Consider the following 16,124-nt stretch of genomic DNA (forward strand, 5'->3'; position numbering starts at 1 on the left):
AAATTTTATCTTAATCCATAGCATCTAGTGAATTTAATCTTTGTTTTCCACCTCTGTTCCCATTTGTCTAGGTCAGTGATTTTCAACCTGTGGGTCCCCAGGTATTTTGGCCTACAACTCCCAGAAATCCCAGCCAGTTTATCAGCTGTTAGAATTTCTGGGAGTTGAAGGCCAAAACATCTGGGGACCCACAGGTTGATAAACACTCTTCTAGGTCAGTGTTTCTCAAACTCTGCCTCTCCAGATGTTTTGGACTTCATCTCCCACAGTTCTTAACAGCTGGTATGATGTCTGGGATTTCTAGGAACTGAATTCCAAAACACCTGGACGACTGAATTTTGAGAAACATTTATCTAGGTGGATGCTATGGCCCGCATTTTTTAACTATTGAATTGTACGATCTTTGATTAGATGTGCTTCTGTGTCTAATTTTAATATTTTGTAGACTTTAGCAATTTTTTTTCTTGAACTGGAAAAAAATATCTATTTCATTACCTTTCCAATCGGTGTGCATTTTCTTATTCATTTGGTATCTTTCTTGTAGATGCCTATATTGAAACCATGAAAAAGGTATAGTCCTGGATATAATAAGAACCCCAGGTGTCTATGATTGAAAGTTCTTTAACCATATTCTGGAATTTTTTTGGTAATTTTCCTTTATTCTCTTGAATTGGCTTTGTAGTTTTTTATCCATATTGAAATCCACAATATAGTTGTAGTCTCCCATCAAAATCATATCCCTCTACTCAGTATCTTCCATCTCTTTCCTAAGTTTTTCAAAGAAAGAAGCCTTTGTACTGCTAAAAGTATAAATATTAACAATGAGTATTTTCTTTGTAATTCTATTGTTACCATTAGAAATCTTCCTTCTGTGTCTGTCTTAATCATTTGAGGTTGCCAGAGTTTGGGGATACCAAGCTATTTCTTTTAGAAGGCCCTGCTGAAATAATTTCTTCTCCCAGTCTTTTTTGTTTAACTTAGTTCCTGTGTTGTTGATTAATTTGTGTCTCTTGCAGCACTATAATATCAGCATTCTTCTCAGATAATAAGACCTTTCTCTTCTTGTTGGTTAATTCAATCCATTTATATTTTATGAGAATATTTTTAGAGTCCTCATTCTTGTAACAGTGTGTGTGATCATTCATTTCTTCTCAATCCTATGGGGTGGCTTGTTGCATTTGTCGAGCATCCTCCTGGTCCAATAAGATCCTTGTGGTTTGTGTTTTCTTAGATGATGGTCACTTGACTCAGGTGCATTCTTTTTGGTCATGCTTGGGCTTATTTTTCTCCTTCTGATTTTCCCCCTGAGTCTAAAGCTCTTGTAAATTTCTCATAGAAATCCTTGACCTTCATGATCAATATTAACCAATATTTTTGTCCTTTTTATGATGCCATCACCCTTTCTGGATTTTCCCGTTAAAATCTACCTGCTTTCTTCTTGAGCATAACTGTCAGGAAGAAGTAGTCTTTTCTTTTCTCTTAGTATAGCAATCCTGGTACAGTGGAACCTCTTCTTAAGAGCATCCCAACTTAAGAGCATTTTTAGTTTAAAGCTGTCACCTGGCCCATTTTTCAATTTGACATATGAGCAACATTTTGAGTTAAGAGCTGGAGCCTGAGGGAGCACTAGTACCAAGAGGGAACGCTAGCACCAGAGTACAGGGCTTTAGGGCTTCAAGGGAGCAGCTTTACCTCATGCCTCATGCCTCCATACCTCATGCTCTTGTCTGTTTTGGGAGATTGCTGTCTGTTTTGCTCTTGTCCACTTTGGACCACTTGCCCACTTTACTTTTAAGAGAAAAAGAGAGGGAGCGAGGCTGGACTGAGAACAATATGAAGAAAATGATGCTTTTGCCTCTTTGCTTTTGTTCTTCCCTGCTTTTTGCTTCTATTATTGTGCCACAATTTTGTGCTTCTACCATTTTAAAGCTGAGCTTTCTTTTTATTGTTCCATTTGAATGTGCATTTATACATTATTTGTTACTCAATAAATATATTTTTAATTTAAAAACACATAACAAAAAATAGGGAGAGTTCAGAAGGATTCGAATGGATCAATAGCATTTCAATGGGAAAATTCGCTTTGCGATAAGAGCATTTTGTGTTAAGAGTTCAGTCACAGAACAAATTAAATTCTTAACTGAAGGTATCACTGTATTTTCTATCACAATTGGATCTTTGGCATGCACTTGCAACATTTGGTTTCTTTCTTGAGAACCACATGATCACATCTCTTGATTTATTCCTTATTTCGTATTGAGAGTGAAGTTTGAAGATCCTGTCCAGTTCCATCCCAGCCATTTCCTCTGTTCTATCAAGGGTTTTAGTCACAACTTCCTTTATTACCATATCCAATTCCTGTATCAATTCAGGGTTTTTGACAATGTTTGGGACACAGACATTTACTTCACTTCTGATCTAAAGGGTTTCATAAAACCTTAAAGTATTACAAAACCTCTAAAACCTATTTGACCAGAGATTTGGGAGAGAAATTAGCAATGAGCTTCTGCATTATTGGACACTATATCTGTATAGAATCACTTTCCACTCGGTGAAGGAAGTGGAATCAAATTAGAGTAGATCCTCAATTCTGGGAGAAGAGTTTCATCCATGGAACAGAGCTTCCCCACCTTTCTATGCAGCCCCTTGTCTTTCCCCTCCATAGAATGTGGACTTTGGGGACCTTCATCAAATGTGACACCAGGTCTGTAAGTGAAAAGAAATAGTTTCACTCCAACCTAGTCTTCTGTCTCCCAATAATGTGTCCAAAGGAAATATTTATTGAGCAATTGTCCTGCTCCTTTCATGGAATTTTACAAAGGGTCCAAGTGACTTCATAATCCTGTATTTTTCCATTGCTGATGCACCCTTTTTGCAATTTCATAAAATGTGGTGAGAAGAGAAAAGAAAGAAGGAAACAAGTGAAATTTTTCAGCAAATATTGATTGGGAAATGAACAAAATGATTTTGAAATGATAAGCACCTCACATGGAAGGAAGATGATGTGTTGTGTGAGGTCCCTTCTTTCTATATACAGGTTGCTGTATATTTCTAGTTACGGGACGATTTAATGTTTCTGCAAGGACATAGGAAACAGCCCAAACACACAAAGCAAGGTGAGGGCTCCATAAACTTAATAACATTTCCTTCTGATGAAAAGGTAGGACCTGACTTTAAAGCTCCAGAGCACTTGCTGATACTCAATTGGCGTTGTTGCTGTTGATACAGAAATTGCAGTATTTGGGAGTAGGGGCACTCTGAAATTGGGCAAGAGCTTCCTGTTTTATTTTAATCACAAAACTGAAACACAGCATGTCAATTTCAACTGCACCCTTTGAAGAAACAGCTCTGTGGAAACTGAAAATCAAAGGTGCTCCTTCAAATGGCTTGAAAAATCGGGATGCCTTAGTTGGAGATCTTGCCTTTAGCAGGGGGTTGAACTTGAGATCCTTGAGACCCCTTCCAGTCTTTCTATTCTATGAAAAACACAATGTGGTTCATTGCAGACGCTGAGGATTTAACAATGTTCTAATCTTGGGTGCAGGTCTCTATTGTGATTGAGAAAACTATTTGTACCCATGTTTACTGAGAAGTAAGCCCCTAGTTCACATCTTGTAGACACTCTGGAAAAAATCCAATCCACAAAACAGGATGCTAAAATGGTGTTGAAAACACATGGTTTTCAAATGTGAGCAAAGTGTTGTGGCAACCATGTTGAATTAGTAAATATGAGGCAGCAGTATGGTTCACCTGACTGTATCATTTCTTCTGAGATGTACATATCAAAAAATCATTAAGATTTGAAATGTAAACATTTGATAGGAAGAGCAGCAATTTGCAGCACCAGGACTCTTACCTGATAGCTCTTCAACACTTGAATGACAAGAGAAACCAAATTTGAAAAGGTTGTTACAAAGTGTAATTATCTATTTTCATTATTAGAGGCTTGCATATTTCATCCTTTGTGCCTCAGATACTCAGAACATTCTGTTCTTAACAGAGGATTTTTTTTATTCAAAGTTTCCTTCTTTATTTAGAATTATGAACAAAACAAAAGTCAGTTCTTAGCTGATGACTCCACCTTTGTGTAGTTTTTTTTTCTGTGCAATGTCATGATGTACTCATTGTGCGTTGCTCATGGAGAAAAGATACTGTACTGTTGTATTCCCCTTTTGCACTTTACATGATCTTCTACACTCCGTATGCACAGATTGATTCAGTCTGTTTCCCCACTTGATAAATACAGACACAGAATCTTTCTCAAATATCTCTGCACTATAGATAGGTCCTTATTTAGACAAAGGAAATTAGCCACAGTTATCTCCTGGAAACAAAACCTGTATGAATTTTTCCTGAGATGCTTCAGGCCCCTATTCACTACAGATGTTATGTTTGTGTCTTAAAATCAAAGCTGAACCATTTAGTTAATTGCAAGTGGTTTAAATATAAGCACTAGCTATATTTCTTTGGCTAAATATTTTCATTCCAAAAAGGTTCTGAAGCACAAAATCTCTCTCCTCCTATGCTCGCCCTTCAGATATTCGTGCCTATCAATTACTTTGCTTACAGCTTTTTTTCTCCATCTTCATAATCTATCTTCCTTGACCTAATATGGGCAGCCAATTTACCATCTGTAAAGGCTTTCTACCCCAGCTTTGCTTGGTGGTATGACTTTTTTCCCTGCTAGGCTTTCTAATGCATAATAATGATATGGGGCCATATGAAGAGGGAGGGAAATCTTTCTAATTTGCCATATGATAAGTTGATCACCTGTATTTGCTTACTGATTAGTTGAGAAGGTGATCCCTGCAGCTCAGGATCCCATAGTGAGTGGAAATAATATCACAAAGTCCCTTTGGAGTGAGAACAGTGATAGCCATCCTTAGGCTTAGTTGCTTTTGTCTGTATGGCTCTTACATGAGAACATGTTGGGACAGAGGAAAGGGCCTCTGTTGAACGTCTTAGAGCTTGAACAGGCTCATATATAGAAAAACACAGTCCTTCATGTATCCCAGATCCACGCCATATAGAATGTTATATGTCAACAATACAATTGGGTTATCTGTTTTTGCCAGGTAGTTTTTTACTTTTCAACTTTTGTACTTCGTAATCATCATGACCAGTGAGATGATCCTTCCAATTAGACTTGCTCATTATGCAAAAATATTCAGATTTAATATACTAAGTATATGGAGATTTAACAGATTACTCAAAATCCATGTGATTAAATCCCTAAGGTTTCTTAAATTTACCCTGAAACAAAATGGAAATAGCATTTAAAGTTCCTTTTTTAATGTACTTGTTTTGAAACTGAAATGCATTCAGGGTATAAAACCTAACAAGTGATTAAAACTTCTGTACAACCTGTTTTATATATGCAGTAGTTCATAAATGTAATGAGCATTCATTGTACTGCTTTATGGCAGTTTTAAGGTTGTGCAGTACTGGTACTTTGATAACAAAACATGGAGCATTTTAAAAATATGATAAAAATGCAGGTTGTCTACTTTTCCTTTCCTATCAAATTCTGGTATATAATAGTTAGGGCGAAGGGTTCTTCCTTCTCTTTGTGACTGGAATGGATAGTTACAAATGGACCACATACAAGCCCAGATGAACTCTTTGTGGACCTTTCAAACAAACAATTTGACAGGCAAAATTCAGTGGAAAAAGACTTGCATAGCATGGAAATAAAGCTTTATTGCTTAATGTCTATAGGTCACGTTGCTGACAAAACCACACAATGAGTTGACAATACATGAAAGCGGAAGGATGGGGACAGACTTGTCAAGTATTTGCTGCAATTGTTCCTCATTTCTTTTTATCCTATTTCATTTCTAGAAAGGACTGATTTATGAAAACATATGTTAAGAATGTTGGTGCTCTGCTTATGAATGAAGTTTAATACAGCATTACTCCCGTATACATAAGGGATATGTTCCTGGATTTTGTGTTAATATATTAAGCCATTGATAATAATGAACCCTGTGACGGTCATCCCTCTACATTTGTGATATTGACTTTTGCAAATTTGATTAATCACCAATTTGATTTAAAATGTTATCTCTAGGTATATTAAGTTCTCCAGTGTGACCCTATGGTCAACTTGCTCCAGTCATGTTGGAAGACCTAGAGATTTCCAGAGATGACATCTCTCTAGGTGATCCAATGTGATTTTGTGGCCAGCTTCCAGTTAACCATAGAGTTGTACTGGAAGATCCAGAAAGTGTTAGAGAGGTGTTTTGTCAGGTAAAATAAACTCTTTATTTTTTTTTTTTTAAAAAATCACTTTTACAATGGTCCTAATCCCGGCATATATGGAGGGCTGACTGTATTTCTAATGGGATGAAAGACAAAGGTACCAAGAAAAGGATGCCGCTTATACAGGAGGTTAAATGAAGAGCAGAATAAATGAAACCATAGATAAGTGAAACTATGTATATCAGTTCTGTGGGTGGGTGGGGGGGGGGCGGTCATACTGTAATCACCTTGTTCCCAAAATCTGGAGATTCTAGATATGACAGGATGGTGCTATAATTGAGAATTAAAGAGTTTTCTATAGGCTCATACTTGACTGCTTCTAAATAATCACATGAATCATTTGCTCCTGAGTTCAATGCTGCTAGTTAATCAGGCTCCTCTATGTATTCTTTCCAATACACCAAAGAAGGGTGGTATCTCAATGGTGGAGCATAATCTTTTCATGCTCCAGGTTCAGTTCCCAACAGAGCTGAGAAAAGACTTGAAACCCTGGGAAGCCACTGACTGTCAAGGTTTAACAATACTGGGCTGGATGGATCAGTGGTTTGATTTGGTTATAAAGCAGCTTTGAATGTTCTTTTTTTGTGTAGGCATCTCATGCAACCCTAAAGCTGCCAATTAGTGGTTCCTGTTGTAACTGTTCTTAATCCGCATATGATCTTGCAAACCTCAGTCTGTATTGCTAATGCTAAACTTCAAGCCTGAAGATACTGATTTCTTATCATGTTGTCTTTGATGTGACTTGCATACAGTTTTGAAAATCATTTAGGGAGATTATGGTACTATGGTAATGCAAAATGTGTATCTAGTATTTTTAGCACATTCGATTGGAACAAAAACCAAGACCATTATGTGGCAAAATGTTTTAGCTGTCCAGTACTTTGTGGCTATTTTTAAGGTATGATTTCCTTGACTTCAGGATCATTAAGATTTAAGTAATTCTTTGTAATAGTCATTTCTGTTCTGACATCTCCTGCTGTTAAATATTAAATAATATTAAGCAGAGATTTTTCTCATGCATCACTGCTTATTAAAGCTAGAGCAAGCTCTTATTGGTACATATTGAGTGTGCTCACTAATTATTACAGTTGCTAAGATTGCATAAATAATGTTCCTTTGGTGGGTTTACAAAAAGAAATGGGGACATCCTTTATATTTAGGACTGGCATTACCTCCTTTTTTTGACTTAAGCATGCAAGGCTGTGATTGAGCATGAAGAAACATGGCTGAGCTCTCTTGCGGTCTAGAAATATTAAGGCATACTGGTCCCTTTGGCCTCACAGTTTATGCTATATTAGACGAACTCTAGAGGAACTAGCTTGGCATCTGCTGATAAATGAATGTGGTGCATGATTAGTCAAGGTCATTCCTGTGATTCCTGGCATCTAGATAAAGTTGGCAAGCTCTGCGCTTCTTCCTAGGGAGGCTGAACTGGCTCACTCCCTGTCAACCTTCCATAGGCAGGTGAAGACATTTGTATTCCTGCAAGCTTTTGGGAATTGACTGCTTGTAAGGGAGGGAGTTTTAATACTATACTCCTTTTATTTTGTAATTTCTTTAATAGATATGCTTTAAATAGTTCTAAATTACTTAGTTTAATTATATTTTAAACTATAACTTTTCATATGTTTTTGCCCCTCTGTATTATCCATATCTGTTTTAATTTTTGTAAGCCACAATAGATCCCACTTTTGTGGAAAAGGATAAATGTAAATTAGTTCTTCTTAATGCTATGTCTACAGTATGACCCTCTTATGGACTGATTTGATATCCACGATTTCACTTACCCACAGTCCAAAAAAATACTTCCCAAAGGATTTGTGGGCTTGTCTAGGTTCTTCAGTGCTATTTTGTGGTATGCTTCTGACCAATATATAGTCATGGGTCAGACTTATGATGACCCTAAGGTGACCCTATCATGGGGTTTTCTTTAGAAGTTTGTCAGAAATATTAAAAATTGTGTATTTTTAATTGACTCACAAAAATGTGAGTCAAGTACTGAAAGGATTGGGTGAATGCAATGACTCAGCAAAAGCTGCACTTCAATATAAGCAGGTTTAGTAGACCTCAGTCTGGAGAGATTGCCTCAGTGTTAATCAGCCTCAGTGTGAAAGAGGCCTTGGTGAAAGAGAGGCCTCAATCTGAGGTAGGCCTCAGTATGAGAGAAGTCTCAGTATGAGAGTGGCCTCGAGAGAGAAGGTCTCAGTGTGAGAGAGGCCTCAGTATGAGAAGGCCTCGGTGTTAGTAGGCTTCAGTGTTAGTAAGCCCCAGGTTGAAGGCTTCATGTGTGAAGCTCCAATGTGAAGGCTGTTGTGTGCACAAGCTAATGTGTGAAGCTCAGTATGTGTAAGTTCGGTATGAGAAGAGGCTTTGTGAGAGTGAAACTGTTTATCTGCATGAGAAAGAAGCCCAGCATGGAAGTAAAGAAGGAAGTACAAAGAACTTTATTTGTGTTATGGAAACCTTGTTTTTGTAAATAGTGCAACCATATTATTTTGCTATAAAGAAAAATCTCCATAGGAAGAGATAACATTGGTCTCTGTGATTTTGTTCTTTTATCACTTTTGGCTACTGGTGCTTGGTCACGCCACTGCTAATAAGTTACTCTGCTATACCTTTACTAGAATCTTTTGTTAATAAGCCCACTCGCACAAAAAAGTTTGCCATTATCTTTCCTCTGAGGCCAAGAGAGTAGGACTTTCCAAGTGGGTTTCCAATGGCTGAACTGGGATTTGAACCCCAGCCTCCAGAGTCATCCAGTAGTCAAACCAGTGTACCACCACAAGAGGTCAATTGTTCCTCTTACCAGCAGCTTACCCTAAATTTGGCAATATTACAATTTAGCCGTTACACGAGTAACTCATTCTGAATATTATCAACTGTTTCAGGTATCCATGGAGGAGGATGATCTTGGAAAGCATTGCCCCTAGATGCAGGGTTACTACTTAGTACTTAGTACTTACTGATGCATTTGGAAGTTCCTAACAGACTGGCTTTCCTGTCTCATTTTCTGGTTTGTGTTGGTTTTATGAGTACATATCTAGCATCTCAATTCAGTCTTCATTAGAAGCCTGGGGTATTCAGTGAATGGCATGAGAAACAGATTCTGGACTTCCTTGTGTCTCTAAGCACCATTCTCCTGGTGTTTCTTTAATCTCAACAAGTACATTTCTAACGGGAGCAGTGTATGCCATGCTGAGATCAAAGATCACAGCACTCCAGGAGTTTCCCTTTGCTGTATATCAAAGAGAGCGGCACAAAAAGTGACAAGAATAGGTGGATGTGCCTTCTAGCGTAAGAATTTATTCTATAACTATACAGGGAAGTGACACCACTGAGTGGCTGTAATGCATTAAGGAACTAAATCTGTAGGCAATGCCCTTTAAACTAACATAGAACATTATTGGTTTAAGAAGGATCAGTTGTCCTTCAGACTATAAAAGTATTTTCCCAGACATAGAGCGAAGCATTGCTCAGGCAAATGTCTTTAAATAATTCTTTATAAACTTCTGGATCTTGGTTCTGTGCAGCACTCAAATTTGGGTCTTCTTGGATTACAGAAAAGGATAGACATACAAGTGATTTGCATAAAGGGAGCCTCTGTCACAAATAGGCAAGATGTGTGTGTGTTATATGCTTTCAAGGTGTTTCTGACTTATGGTGACCCTAACGTGGCCCTGCCATGGGGATTTCTTCAGGAGAAGTTTGTCATTGTCTACCTCTGAGGATGAGGTCCCTTCTACACTGCCATATAAAACCCAGATTATCTTCTTTGAACTGGATTATAGGGCAGTGTAGACTCATATAATCTCGTTCAAAGTAGATAATGCGGATTTTCTGCTTTGATAATCTGGATTATATGGCAGTGTAGAAGGGGCCTGAGAGGGTAGGACTTGCCAAGTGGATTTTCATTTCTGAACAGAAATTTGAGTCTTAGCCTCCAGAGTCTTCCAGCACTTAAACCACTTTATGACCCTGGTTCTCGAGACAACATCTATGTTGTCTTACATTGTATGGTCAGTTTTTCCTCTTACCAGGAGCTAACCCTAAATTTGGGCTACATAGCATTCACATGGGTAACTGATTCCGAATATTTCCCCAAATATTAAAGACAGGGAAAAGCCTGTCTTTCACAATGGGTATGGATGTTTCCTTATTATTGGAAGGAAGTTTCAAAACTATATTTGTTTTTGGCAAATTCCAGTTATATCTCAGGATTGGAATGGATTTGTTGTTCTGAAGGTGTTTTCATCAAACCTTGTGTCAGGCACCCCAGCCCAAAGCAAAATTCCTTAGAAGTCTCATTGATTTCAGCAGAATTCACATGGGAGCAGAAATGCTTAGGGAGAGGTTGCTTTGCCTGAAATAGCCAAAAGCACTGGTTGTTCCCAGCCTCTGGGGAACTGTGTGTGTGCAGGCACTCCCATGTGCAGGATTTAGCTTTGAGTTTGTCTTTGCTAACTGTAAATAGAGTGCTTCAGTGTCTAGATTAGTTTTCCCATTGCATTTAACAATCTGATTCTATGACCCACTGTTTAGTGCCAAGAGAGAATAGGATTTTCTACAGCCGTTGATTTTTCCTCCAACAGTTCCAAGGTAGTTCAAGGATCCTATGCAATTGAATTTCTTGAGATATTTCCCCCTCTTCAGATCAGATACGACATCTTCACAAATATGGCGGAAGTCCTACCTATTTGGCAATGGGACAATGCCATGGATAGGATGAAAGGGTGGTTAAAGCCTATTGCTTGTACTCTAACGTTTTTGGAAGGGGTCCTGAGGTGCATAGGTATATTACTCAAGATATCACTGGACCCGTCTATATGGACAAAAAAATTATACCTTGTATAACAGGATGGCTAAAGAGGCAGAAATATTTATATTCACAAGCATAATGGAAAAAAAGAAATGTGAAGTTGCCACTGCGATGTGGTGAGTGATGTGAAAATAAGAGGAGTTTTTTGCATCAAGGTGTGTTCGTCCAGGGTACAAGTATGATCTCTTAAGGTGAACACACATGTGATTGCTTAAGATGAACTGAATGTGGCATTAAAGGGGAAAATACTAGAATCCATGCAAATCTGGAAAATACGGGTTGAATAAGGGTACATTTTTCCAAATGTAAACTGGTCCTCTGTCTCAGTGCATGCATGTTTTCTAAGGGCACTAAATTTAGTGAAAGGGTTCTGTGTTTTCCTTCTTGGAAACTTTCTACTAAAGACATCATTAAGCAATGTTAATAAGAGGTTTAAATGATGGGCTAATTGGAATGAATGCTAAGCTTTAAAGGTCTTGTGATACATTGAAAAATGCTGCTGTGGAATTAAAAGGATTTATTCCTTTCCAAAGTTTTGATGTAGTTTTTTTAAAGGTTCTAATGCAGACCCGTGTGTGTGTGTGTGTGTGTGTGTGTGTGTGTGTGTGTGTGTGTGTAGTTTCCAAACCTCCTATAAAATGCTAGATCATTATGTTGTGTTTTGGCAGGTTCTGTCTTAGAAAATAAAATAAAATAGCCTTCCTGAAAACAGCTTTTTGCATACAACTTTCAGATTGCACCAAGTGGATAGAGATTTGTCATTATTTATACTGCAATGCAGGATTGCTTGAGAAGATTGGCTGAAAAACGTTTTAATAGCTAAAAATGGGCCATGATTTAATGATCTCAGCCAGTTTTCTAAAATAGGATATTATGCTCAAGATACAATGTGCAACATCATTCTTTAATTTGAATTATTGTATTTCTTCAATTTTAAGACTCTATTGATTGTGTGATGCACACTAATTTTAGTACCACCAACAGAAAAAGGCTTTATTTTTATATATAAAAAGCACCCTCGATTCTGTTTATATATATATATATATATATATATATATATATATATATATATATATGGGGGAACGTGTAGGGGAAGTAGGGTATATCCTTTACAAATTCGCTAAACAGGACTAGGAAATCTACATTTATTTTGAGGAGCCTTACTAACCAGAACTCCCCCAGTAACATTTCTTCCGTCTTACGTTTGCCCTGGTGCAAGACTGTGTTCTCTCCCTTGGAACAAATGAACAGATGCAGACCCTGGCAAGAAGCTCCACTATCTGGTTGAACCTATGTGTTCTTTCTTCCAGAGGTTGTGAGGCTGAAAGCAGAAACAGAATCTACTGTACTTCGTTTTCCCAGGAATTATATTCAGGAATAGACTTTGGAAATGTGGCAAGCTACAACAAAGTACAAAATCAGCAGAACAATGAAACTGTTATTGAACCAGCCAAAATGCAGAAAGTAAGGTTTTTGAACCTTCACTTGCTTCTCTATCAGGCAAAAATATTAAAAATCATACAGGAGAAGAAAAGTGATAATGTTAGAGTCACAGGCCTATATTTTGTCTGAAATGATAGTTCTGTTGTCAGTTTTGTGAGATGCTTTGTGTGGAAGAATATCGATGCAATCAGATATCATTTATGGGGACCAGGGACAAAGGCCATTAAAACTCATGGTTTTGTATTTTGTTGTGTTTTGTTTTCCCAGTTAGGGAAACAACAGTGGAGAACTGTGGCTGTTGTGTCTGTATATAGTAATTCCCTTTTCTCTCACAAGCCACGATAGGCAATGACAAGCAAAGTAGAGGGTATGTTTTCTTTAAGACTAGAACTCTTCCAGCCATGCCAGAATTCCATTGTCCTGGTGACTGTTATTTTTCGTGTAAACATGTGTTTGTCCCGTGATGACCCATGTATGTAGACCAAGGCATTTGTGTAGGTATAAGCCAATTTGGTCTTTATTGTGCATTGCTTGCTTGATGTCAGGGGGCATCCTCCACCCTTTTAAAATACAATTTTTTAAAATTTAAAAACACATCCTTTATCCGTGATGAGATGTGGCGGAATGTTTTCTATATTTTTATCCCCTTCTCTTCCCTGTGCAGAAGGGACTTTTTTCAAACTAGGAAAAAGCACCTCCAATTCCAAAATGTACCTCATTTTAGAACTGTTTATATATTGAGAGGGGAAAGTGTGTCTTAGAATTGAAGAAATGTGGTATTTCCTTGCTACTCTATTTATGATACTCTAGTTCAGTATACAATCTGTAGTTTTGAATTGATGCATTGAAATAATGTTGTGTATGTGTGTATCGTTCTGTGTTAAAGATTTTAAAATTTTCAATGACTCTTAGTTTTAAATCATTTCCATATTGATCAGCCAACATGTCCTTTGAGCAACCCCCATATACAGTTACTTTCATGAATCTTGTGAAAAGCAGGAGTTTAGGTTTCTTAGGAAACAATTATGTTTATACATAGATTTATAATTTCTTCTTTTACTTCTTCCTCTTGTTCTTCCTTCCCCTCCCCTTTTAACATTATTATTTAATCCTACTATTACTTGTAGAATACTACTCTATTTTGCCAACCTAGCAGTTAGAAAACATGCAAATGTGAGTAGATTAATAGATACCGCTTCGGCAGGAAGGTAACAGCACTCCATGCAGTCATGCTGGCCACATGACCTTGGAGGCGTCTACGGACAACAGCGGCTATTAGGCTTAGAAATGGAGATGAGCACCAGCCCCCAGAGTTGGACTTGACTAGACGTAATGTCAAGGGGAAACCTTTTTCTTTATACTACTGTATATATGGGCATATCTTGCTAATTGAACAGATTAGGTCCCAGACTCTAGCTGTATAGCGAATATCACTTTAAGGCGAATCACAGCTTTTTTTTCATTTACAAAAGCCTAAAGGCATATTTACATCATTATTTATTAAGTGTACAATACCTCCTGGCCTAACAATGCTAAAAGTGAAATTATAAATAAAACATTTGCCAGAATACAATACTGAAGCGCACAAATGCTAAAAACAGACTGAGCACAGGTAACAAAATAGCATTCTATGGTATAATTGAAAAGCCCCATATTAGTAAAGCACTCTAAACCCAAATTCTTAAAACATATTACTATGTTCATTTAATATAATGGACTCTCCCACCTACAATAATATCCTTTCTCTGTAATTCCTTCAAGGCATTATATTTCATGCCTAATTTGTTGGGTGGGGTGTGCATTTATCACTCTCCATAAATCTTTTACAAGTAAGAGACCACTGGCGCCATAGCAGAAAGTTTATGCACAGAACATAGGGCTGTATTGATTGGCTCAGCGGTAACTTAGTGTGAATATGTAATGATCAAGATAATATAGATATGCATTGAATTAGAGTCAAAGCTTCACCAATGAAATATTTGTGTTTTTGTTTTTAACAGTGTATTAGAAAACCTGACAGCATCAATGAATGGGTTGACTGTCTCTCTCAACTCCAGACTGTTCGCAACATAGCTAAAAAAGGTAGGTTCCTATAACTCTAAATAAATTGAGTTGAGGGTTATATCTCTACTTATATCAGACTGAATATCAATTCAGTATTAGCTGAGGATAGAAGGCGAAGAGACTTTTTATTTTTATTTTTACAGGTTTTTATCGTGTATTCTAGTTTTCACCCTCACCACTGTTTTATTTTTGTTGGGGTAATTGGATTTTATTGGACCTCACTAGATTTTAAGAGCTGATATAAGCTGCTCTTATGTAAATGTTGAGTCTGCAGACTATAAACGTTGTCTTTATTAATGCATTAAAGTGAATAAAGAGCAATATGTGACACATGGAACACATTTTGCCCATCATTAACACCACTGTTAACCATTCTTGAAGCAAATCATAACTCGTCATAAACCATGATCTGAATCTGCATTTTCAAGCATAGAATTTCCATCCTTAATGCCTATATTTGTTTATTCAATGCATACAGAAGTAAGAATAAAAGCCTTACAGACTTCATGCTGTTGCTTTATGGATACTGCCTCCTGTTTCTCACTAGCAATCATCCATGAGTACACTATGTTATTTTACTATATAATGAGAGCTAAAAACGCAGAGATACTATTTGTCAATGACCCACTTGTCCAAAAAAGCTGTGATCCAACCTGTTTGGGGTGGTGTCATATTCCCCTGTGGAATCAGTGTACAGTTTGACTTTACTGTCTGATTGAGCATTATAACTGAATACCCAACTGAAGACATTATACCATTTTTATTCAAATCTAATGCTCACCTTTTTTGGCTGAATTATCTCTCCAAAATTTAGGTCTGCACTAGATTCACGTCATACGGTGATCTTAGTGCTGAGCCAAAGCAAAGGGGAAGCTGCTTTGGAGTTGCACCTGGAGCTCCTCTTTGAGGAACCCCATCTCTAATTTAATGGCCATGGCTCAATGCTGTGGGCTCCTGGGATTTATAGTTTGGTAAGGCTCAGCATTGTTTGGCAGAGAAGGTTCAAGACCTTGTAAAGCTACAGCCCCCATGACTCCATAGCAATAAATCAAGGCAATTAAAGTTGATTATTCTACAACATAGATGCACCCCCAAAGATTTTTTTCCATGGCTGGAAACTTTGGTGTTCTAAATTACAAAAAGTGCACTTTTGGCTTCTGCACATTACATTTGGCAGTACAGTAGAGTCTCACTTATCCAACATAAACGGGCCGACAGAACGTTGGATAAGCGAATATGTTGGATAATAAGGAGGGATTAAGGAAAAGCCTGTTACACATCAAATTAGGTTATGATTTTACAAATTAAGCACCAAAACATCATGTTTAACAACAAAATTGACAGAAAAAGTAGTTCAGTACACAGTAATGCTGTGTAGTAATTACTGTATTTACGAATTTAGCACCAAAATATCATGATTTATTGAAAACATTGACTACAAAAATGTGTTGGATAATCCAGAACGTTGGATAAGCGAGTGTTGGATAAGTGAGACTCTACTGTACATACTTTTTTGGGTTTCGTGGTTTTAAAAATTGAG

The 16,124-nt window shown here is 37.4% G+C and overlaps 1 protein-coding gene across 3 annotated transcripts in view; it reads left to right on the forward strand.

Moving 5' to 3' along the window:
- pip5k1b (phosphatidylinositol-4-phosphate 5-kinase type 1 beta) overlaps positions 1 to 16,124 on the forward strand; it is a 106,217-nt gene that overhangs the window by 22,957 nt on the left and 67,136 nt on the right. For all 3 annotated transcript variants that reach the window (XM_008103311.3, XM_008103312.3, XM_008103313.3), the window contains exon 2: positions 14,521 to 14,602. The gene's annotated coding sequence lies outside the window, so the exon portion shown is untranslated. The remainder of the gene's footprint in view (positions 1 to 14,520; positions 14,603 to 16,124) is intronic.

Source organism: Anolis carolinensis, chromosome 2 (assembly GCF_035594765.1).
Source record: "Anolis carolinensis isolate JA03-04 chromosome 2, rAnoCar3.1.pri, whole genome shotgun sequence".
NCBI classification, from domain to species: Eukaryota; Metazoa; Chordata; class Lepidosauria; order Squamata; family Dactyloidae; genus Anolis; species Anolis carolinensis.